Genomic DNA, 8,286 nt, shown 5'->3' on the forward strand with positions numbered 1-8,286 from the left:
TCGTGAACTTGTGTTTTTAGCATGAATCAAGCATGAATTCAGTTGCCTAACACATCATCATTCATATCTCTTTGATTCGGAGCCATTGATTGACTCTGAGCAAAGAGAATTTGCTCAAGAACACAAAGAACCCTAGTTCTCAAAAGTAAAGTTAAATGATGAATACGAAGAATAAATTCTAGGTAAACGAGGAACTTTGGTTAGTGAATCAAGACGAAGAGACTGGTAACTTGCTTCCTCAGAAATTTAACTTGTATCTACCTTTCTAGTTGAAGCTTCAGAGCTCAACAATGGTGGATTTGGAAGTTTGGTTCCAAGGAGTTTCAAGTCATGACAATGCTTCAATTAGCTTCAGAGGAGGCGGTGAAGAGTTTTAGGCGAATATTCGAAGCTAAAAGAGCTTGAATAAAAGAAATGGTTAACTGGTTTTTTGAGGTATCGGGTTCAAATGGCTTCAGAGTTTATTTGGCTATCAAAGCTTGCAAATGAAGGCAAATGATTCCTCTATTTATAGGAAAAGTGATGTTGAGCTCACACATGTAAAATAGATCTGAATTCGTGTGAATGGAGTTGGAACTTTGTGATTTACAATCCGTGTGAGAGCAAGGGTGAAAAGCGTGACTTAGGCATGAAACTTGGTCGTTTTATACTCCACTCTATGTGTTTTTCAAGGACAAAAAAGTTTGCACATGCATTGGTGGTCCTAAGTGAATATTTGTATGATTACAAGTTACAGGTTGTTGGTTCTAAGTGTTGGCAGCAATTTTGGTAAAACAAAGAGTGTTCACAAGATGTTACATATGATGTCTTAACATAAGATATCTTGTACCTGCTGGAGGTTTAAAATTTAAATATGCAGGATTATTTCAGGATGTCATACCCGATGTCATGACATCTGATATAATGTACCTGCTGGATATTTAAAAAGGAATTATGCAGGATTGTTCCAGGATGTCAGACCCGATGTCATGACATCTGTACACAGAACATTCAGTATGAATGTTATGTGTTATGTGATTGCGCTTTTGATAGAAATCTATGTTTGATTGATGAGTTAATTACAAACGCAATCAATCAATGGTTACAACATGATTTAACTTATTTTCCAAAGAGATCTAACCAATTGTCATAAGAAGATTTGAATGGAAAATAGTTTTAGGGTTTTATGATGTCTAAGCCCAACTGAAAGCTTCTATAAAAAGGACATTGAAAACCTGATTTGATACACAAGAAATACATAACGAAATATTGAGAGAAAATAAGGGTTTGTGTCTTGTGTGGTCGTGTGACTTGTAAGCCATTCAATTCATCCATATATGATTGAACTGGTCTGATTTTTTGAGTTGTAATTTGTCACTCAAAGCTTTTAAGCATGAGTGTGTGTCTAATTGATTGAAGTTGTTAAGTAAGATCAAGTGTGTGTCTTTGAAGAGTGTCTTCTTTTAATTATAAATCTTGTTTAATATCACTGGTGTGATTGAGGGGGAGTGAGTGGGATCTCATATCTAAGAGTTCTTAGGTAGAAGTCATACGGGTAGAGATTAGGTGAAAAAGACTGTAACTTGTGTAGTTTACTGAGAGTCTTTGAACTGATTCTATTTAGTGGATTTCCTTCCTGGCTTGGTAGCCCTCAGACGTAGGTGAGTTGGACCGAACTGGGTTAACAATTGCTTGTGTCTCTTACTTTACTATTCTTTATCTTTTTCCTATTTGTATTATTCAGATATTAGTGTCGTGACATTACCTTCGACATCTCATATCTGATACCATAATTTCAATTGGTATCATAGCAGGCATCCTGCTCTGGTTCTGGGTGAGATCTAGGGACAATACTTTCTGGTACTATGGAGAGAGATGGAGGATCTGTTCAGAGGCCACCAATTTTGGATGGATCTAACTATGACTATTGGAAACCTCGAATGGTAGCTTTCCTAAAATCTCTTGATAATAAGGCTTGGAAGGCTCTGTTAACAGGCTGGGAACATCCAGTAGTTACTAAGGAAGGAGAAGCCACTACTGATAAGAAACCTGAAGAACAATGGTCCAAGGAGGAGGAGGATCTAGCCCTTGGAAATTCTAAAGCATTGAATGTTATATTCAATGGATTAGACAAGAATATCTTCAGATTGGTAAACAACTGTGAGGTGGCTAAAGATGCATGGGACATACTCAAGACCACTCATGAAGGCACCTCTAGAGTAAAGATGTCTAGATTGCAGCTGCTCACTACCAAGTTTAAAAATTTAAGGATGAAAGAAGATGAAAATATTCATGAATTTTACATGAACATCCTTGAAATTGCTAATGCCTCGGGAGCTCTGGGAGAGAAGATGTCAGATGAAAAGTTAGTAAGGAAAATACTCAGGTCACTCCCTAAGAGATTTGCTATGAAGGTGACAGCCATAGAAGAATCTCAAGACATCTCGAATATGAGAGCTGATGAGCTAATTGGATCCTTCCAAACATTTGAGATGGGAATGTGTGATAGATCTGAAAAGAAAGCCAAGATCATAGCCTTCGTGTCAAACACTAAAGGGGAAGATGAGGAAGGTGGTCAAGATATTGATGAAGATCTGGCAAATGATGTAGCAATGTTGGGAAGACAGTTCAACAGACTTATGAAAAAGATGGATGTAAGATCTAAGGCCAATGCCAAGAACATCACATCTGACATCAGTAAATCCAACAATATTGGAAGAAGGACAAGGTCAGATGAAAAGCCCAAAGAAGGAAAAGGAGTTCAATGCTATGAATGTGATGGGTATGGTCACATTAGAACTGAATGTAGAACCTACCTCAAGAAACAGAAGAGGAGTCTTGCTGCCACTTGGTCTGATGAAAGTGAAACAGAAGAGGCTGCAAATCTTGTGACTGCCTTGACTGGAAGATGGGGTTCTGATGAAGATTCAAGTGATGATGAAGTAACCTTTGAAGAGCTGGCCACTACCTACAGAGAGTTGTGTCACAGAAGTGCAGAAGTGTGCAGACAAGTGGAAATCCAGAAGAAAGTTATAACTCAGCTGGAGAATGAGAAGGCAGAACATATGGAAACCATCTCCAAGTTGAAGACTGAAGTTGTACTCTTGAATTCTAAATTGGATGAGATGACCAAGTATGTAAGAATGCTTAACAATGGATCTGACACCTTAGACAAGATTCTCCAGACTGGTCAAATAACAAGAGACAAATCTGGCATTAGGTTCAATGAATCTAAGGCTGAATGCAGTTACACTGGTGGCAAACCTAAATCCAAACATAAGTGCAGCCATAGTGATAGCAAACCTGCGATGTCACATCACATGTCACAACATCATAAAGGAAGACATCAGAAAGGGAAACATCAAAAATGGAGATGTCATTACTGTGGGAAGTTTGGCCACATAAAACCTTTCTGCTATAAGTTGTATGGTTACCCTTAGCCTACTCATTATCAACCTAAACCCAAACATCACAGGCCTGTCAACAAAAAGCAATGGGTTCCTAAGACTAATGTTACAAGTCTAATAGCTCACACTTCCTTCAGAGTTTCAGTCAAAGAAGATTGGTATTTTGACAGTGGGTGCTCCAGACACATTACTGGAAACAAAGACCTACTAACTGGCATTCATCCTCATGCCACGAGCTATGTAACCTTTGGTGATGGAGCGAAGGGTGAAATCAAGGGGATAGGTAAGCTTGATTTCCCTGGAGTTCCTGAACTTGACAAGGTCCTACTTGTTAAGGGCTTGACTGTAAATCTAATAAGCATCAATCAACTATGTGACCAAGGTCTAAATGTTAACTTCACTAAAACTGAATGTTTGATTACTAACAAAGAAAGTGAAGTGATCATGAAAGAAGTCAGGACCAAAGACAACTGTTACATGTGGAGCTCTCAAATTGGTTATCCCTCAAAGTGTACCTTAGTCAAAGAAGAAGTAGTGAAGACATGGAATCAAAGTTTGAGCCATCTGCATCTTAATGGGATGAAGATAATTATGTTTGTTAGAAGAACTCCCAAATTAAAGATTGATGAAAGAAAAGTCTTTGGGAAATGTCAGACAAGGATGTCACACCATAAACTCAGACATGACATCACTTCCAAAGGTTTGAAACTCCTCCATGTGGATTTAATGGGACCCATGCAGGTGGAAAGCCTTGGTGGGAAGAAGTGTGCAGTGGTGGATGACTTCTCCAGATACACCTGGATCAAAAACAAATCTGATGTGTTTGAAGTCTTCAAAGATTTTTGTCTAAAACTTCAAGAAGAGACAAGGAAGATGGATCCCAAAAGTAATGAAAGATTATTTCTAGGCTACATCAGAGCATATAGAGTCTTTAATTCCATAACCAAAGTAATAATGGAATTTATTAATGGTGTGGTTGATGACCAACAGCCTGATGTCACAGACGATGTTAAGACATCTCTGAATGATCCCCCAGTTGATTTCTCAGACAAGGTGAATGAACCTCCTCAAGCTGAACCTGACAAAGTCAACAAGGGACCCTCCATCATAGTTTAGAAGGATTATCCCAAAGATCTCATTCGAAGAGATCCAAGCAAAAGGGTCACAACTGGATCAAGGGAAATGATCTCAAATGGCTACTTGAAAGAGGAAATATATGTTGAACAGTCTAAAAGGCATGTTTACAGATTGAAGAAAACCCTATCTGGTTTAAAGCAAGCTCCTAGGGCTTGGTATAAGAGACTCATAATGTTCCTTACTAACAATGGTTACAAGAGGGGAGGTATTGACAAGATCCTATCTGTGAAAAATAAAAGAGAAAAGCTCATGGTGACTCAAATAGATATGGATAATATTAGGTATGATGGGAGGTCAGATCATATGGTAGAACATGTTGTTAGACAAATACAGTCTAAGATTGAGATGAGCCTTGTTGGACTTGGACTACAAGTCAAGCAGATAGAATAGTCTATTTTTCTATCTCAAAGCAAATGTGCCAAGAACAATGTTAAGAAGATTGGCATGGAGAGTGCAAGGACTCCTGCTCCTGCACATTCGAAAGTATTCAAAGATGAAAATGGTGTTTATGCTATATATCAAGCTGAATACATAGCAGCTGGAAGTAGCTGTTCTCAACAGGGTTGGTTGAAACTAATGTTGACTGAATACAATGTCACACACGACGTCATGACATTGTACTATGAAAACCTGAGTGCTATAACTGTTTCCAAAAATCCTATTCAGCACAGCAGGACTAAACACATTGATATTTGTCATCACTTCATTAGAGAATTTGTGGAATAAAAAATCATAGCACTAAAGCATGAAATGCAATTAGCTGACAAATTTGCAAGGGCTCTGAATGCTAATCAGTTTGAATATTTAAGAGGGAAATTGGGGATTTGTATTCATGAGAAGTTATAGCAATTAAAGTGGAGTGGAAAAGGTAACAAAAATATTGTCTGTCCACTTAAAAGAAAGTGCCACATTTATGGTAAATCATTACCTAGTATTGGAACTAGTATCTATGTCAATTCCACACGCTACCTCAACACAACCATTTCCATCTTCATCCAACTTCTCAAACAACCTCTGCTAGGGCAAAAAGATTTCTTTCAAAAGTCCAACAAAATGTCACAACATCCCTCATCCTCAGGATCAAAACCCACTCACAAGGAAAGGAATCCCTCCATGGAGTTTCTGGATGAAGATATTTTGGAGGTTATTCCCCTCTCTGTTATTCCAGGCGACGCCCCTGGTCCTTCTTCCACGGCTGGAAGTAATCAAGGTAACATTCCTGATAACCCTACTCATAAGGATGACATGCACTTTACAGATCGTGCCATTAGGAACCTGGTAACTAGGATTCTAAATGAAGGGCATGCAGTCAAGGGTGTTTCGACCCATCTGTCTAGAAGGGACCCCTCACCTGAGGTGGAACCCCAAACTAAGAAAGATGATGATTCATCTAAATCAGAGAAAGACATGGCTGCTGAGGGACTATGCTCTCTAGGTAAAACCTTGCCTAGTAAGAAACCAGTAGATGTTTCTCATGAAACTGCTGAGAATGTTATTAATCTGGAGGAAGAGAGTTCAGAAGAAGAAGATGACACCTTGGTCCATCATGTGAAATCAAGTGTTGCAAAGAAACTGAAGACAAGGAAAGGGAAGACTGTGGCTGAGATGTTGACAGCCAGAAAAGTTAAGAAGGTTACTGGTGTAGGACCCTCCAAATCATGGAGTAAAGTAGAGGTTAAGAAGAGGAAGGTCAGAGAGAGTTCTTACTTTGAAGAGGATGTCGAAGACGATGTCCTAGACATCTCTCCTGCTAAAAGGCAGATTGTTAAGAAGTCTCCAGCCAAGGCTGCAGCTGTGCATTTGGACAACATTTCCTTCCATCTAGAAGATGGTGTTGCCAAGTGGAAGTTTGTTATTCAAAGGAGAGTTGCAGTTGAGAGGGAGCTAGGGAAGGAGGTTGTAGAAGAGAAGGCAGAGATGGATAAGGTTGGTGAAACCAAGGAGTCAGATGCCCATACCTCAAGTGAGAGGTCCAATTCTCAAGATCAATCTAGTGGCAATTCTGAATCTAAAGGTGAAGAAGATGCTACTTCCTCAGACTGAGTTGTAATGGTCCCCTTGTTATGAAGAATGTGTCTTCTGGATGCTGTTATGTGTGTTTTGGATGCTGTTCTGGATGATGTTTTGGCTGTTTTAGATGCTGGATAATGTGTTGTTGTTTTTTCTGGTTAATGTTTATAATTTTTGGCAGTCCTTACTGATGCCTTGATGTAATATTTGGGCTCTTTATGAGTTCCATGGATTTCTAATTATCTCAGCTATTGCAGTTGTGTATAATTATGGTTTGTATCTCCTAACATTTATGTTTTAAAATTTTATATGTTATAACATCTCTTGTGACATTCTCTGCTAGGCTGATTGACATTTATTTTGTCTAATTGGTCACCTTTGGTCTATTTTGACTAAAAAGGGGAGAAGTGAATATGTGGAGAGCTGCAGTTAATTATGTGGAGTTGTGTATGGAGAACTGCAGGGTGTGATAAACAGATGAACAACTGGTGTTGAAGGAGATGTTTGATGTTGAACAGAATGATGTTCTGTTCTGTGATGTTGGAGGAGATGTCTGATGTTTTGTGCATGCTTTGTGGTGCACAGGTGATGTTGAAGGAGATGTCAGAGGGTAACTCTGAATGTTACAGGTGCTGAAGGAGATGTCTGTATTGAACAGACTTAGGGGGAGAAGAAGTACCCATGTGCATTTGTGTGTTTTACTAGTTCCTATTATAGCTAGTAATTCTGTTTGCTTCTGCTGCTGTTTAAACGTTGTTATGTTATTTAACTGCTGATGTGTTTTTCTTGTGAACAAAATGGACAGATATATGTTTTAGCCCAAATTTGTCAAAGGGGGAGCTTGTTGGTTCTAAGTGTTGGCAACAATTTTGGTAAAACAAAGAGTGTTCACAAGATGTTACATATGATGTCTTAACATAAGATATCTTGTACCTACTGGAGGTTTAAAATTTAAATATGCAGGATTATTTCAGGATGTCATACCCCATGTTATGACATCTGATATAATGTACCTGCTGGATATTTAAAAAGGAATTATGCAGGATTGTTCCAGGATGTCAAACCCGATGTCATGACATCTGTACACAGAACATTCAGTGTGAATGTTATGTGTTATGTGATTGCGCTTTTGATGGCAATCTATGTTTGATTGATGAGTTAATTACAAACGCAATCAATCAATGGTTACAACGTGATTTAACTTATTTTCCAAAGAGATCTAACCAACTGTCATAAGAAGATTTGAATGGAAAATAGTTTTAGGGTTTTATGATGTCCAAGCCCACCTGAAAGCTTCTATAAAAAGGACATTGAAAACTTGATTTGATACACAAGAAATACATAACGAAATATTGAGAGAAAATAAGGGTTTGTGTCTTGTGTGGTCGTGTGACTTGTAAGCCATTCAATTCATCCATAGATGATTGAATTGGTCTGATTTTTTGAGTTGTAATTTGTCACTCAAAGCTTTTAAGCATGAGTGTGTGTCTACTTGATTGAAGCTGTTAAGTAAGATCAAGTGTGTGTCTTTGAAGAGTGTCTTCTTTTAATTATAATTCTTGTTTAATATTACTGGTGTGATTGAGGGGGAGTGAGTGGGATCTCATATCTAAGAGTTCTTAGGTAGAAGTCATACGGGTAGAGATTAGGTGAAAAAGACTGTAACTTGTGTAGTTTACTGAGAGTCTTTGAACTGATTCTATTTAGTGGATTTCCTTCCTGGCTTGGTAGCCCTCAGACGTAGGTGAGTTGG

The sequence above is a fragment of the Lathyrus oleraceus genome, chromosome 2 (assembly GCF_024323335.1).
Source record: "Lathyrus oleraceus cultivar Zhongwan6 chromosome 2, CAAS_Psat_ZW6_1.0, whole genome shotgun sequence".
Taxonomy (NCBI): Eukaryota; Viridiplantae; Streptophyta; class Magnoliopsida; order Fabales; family Fabaceae; genus Lathyrus; species Lathyrus oleraceus.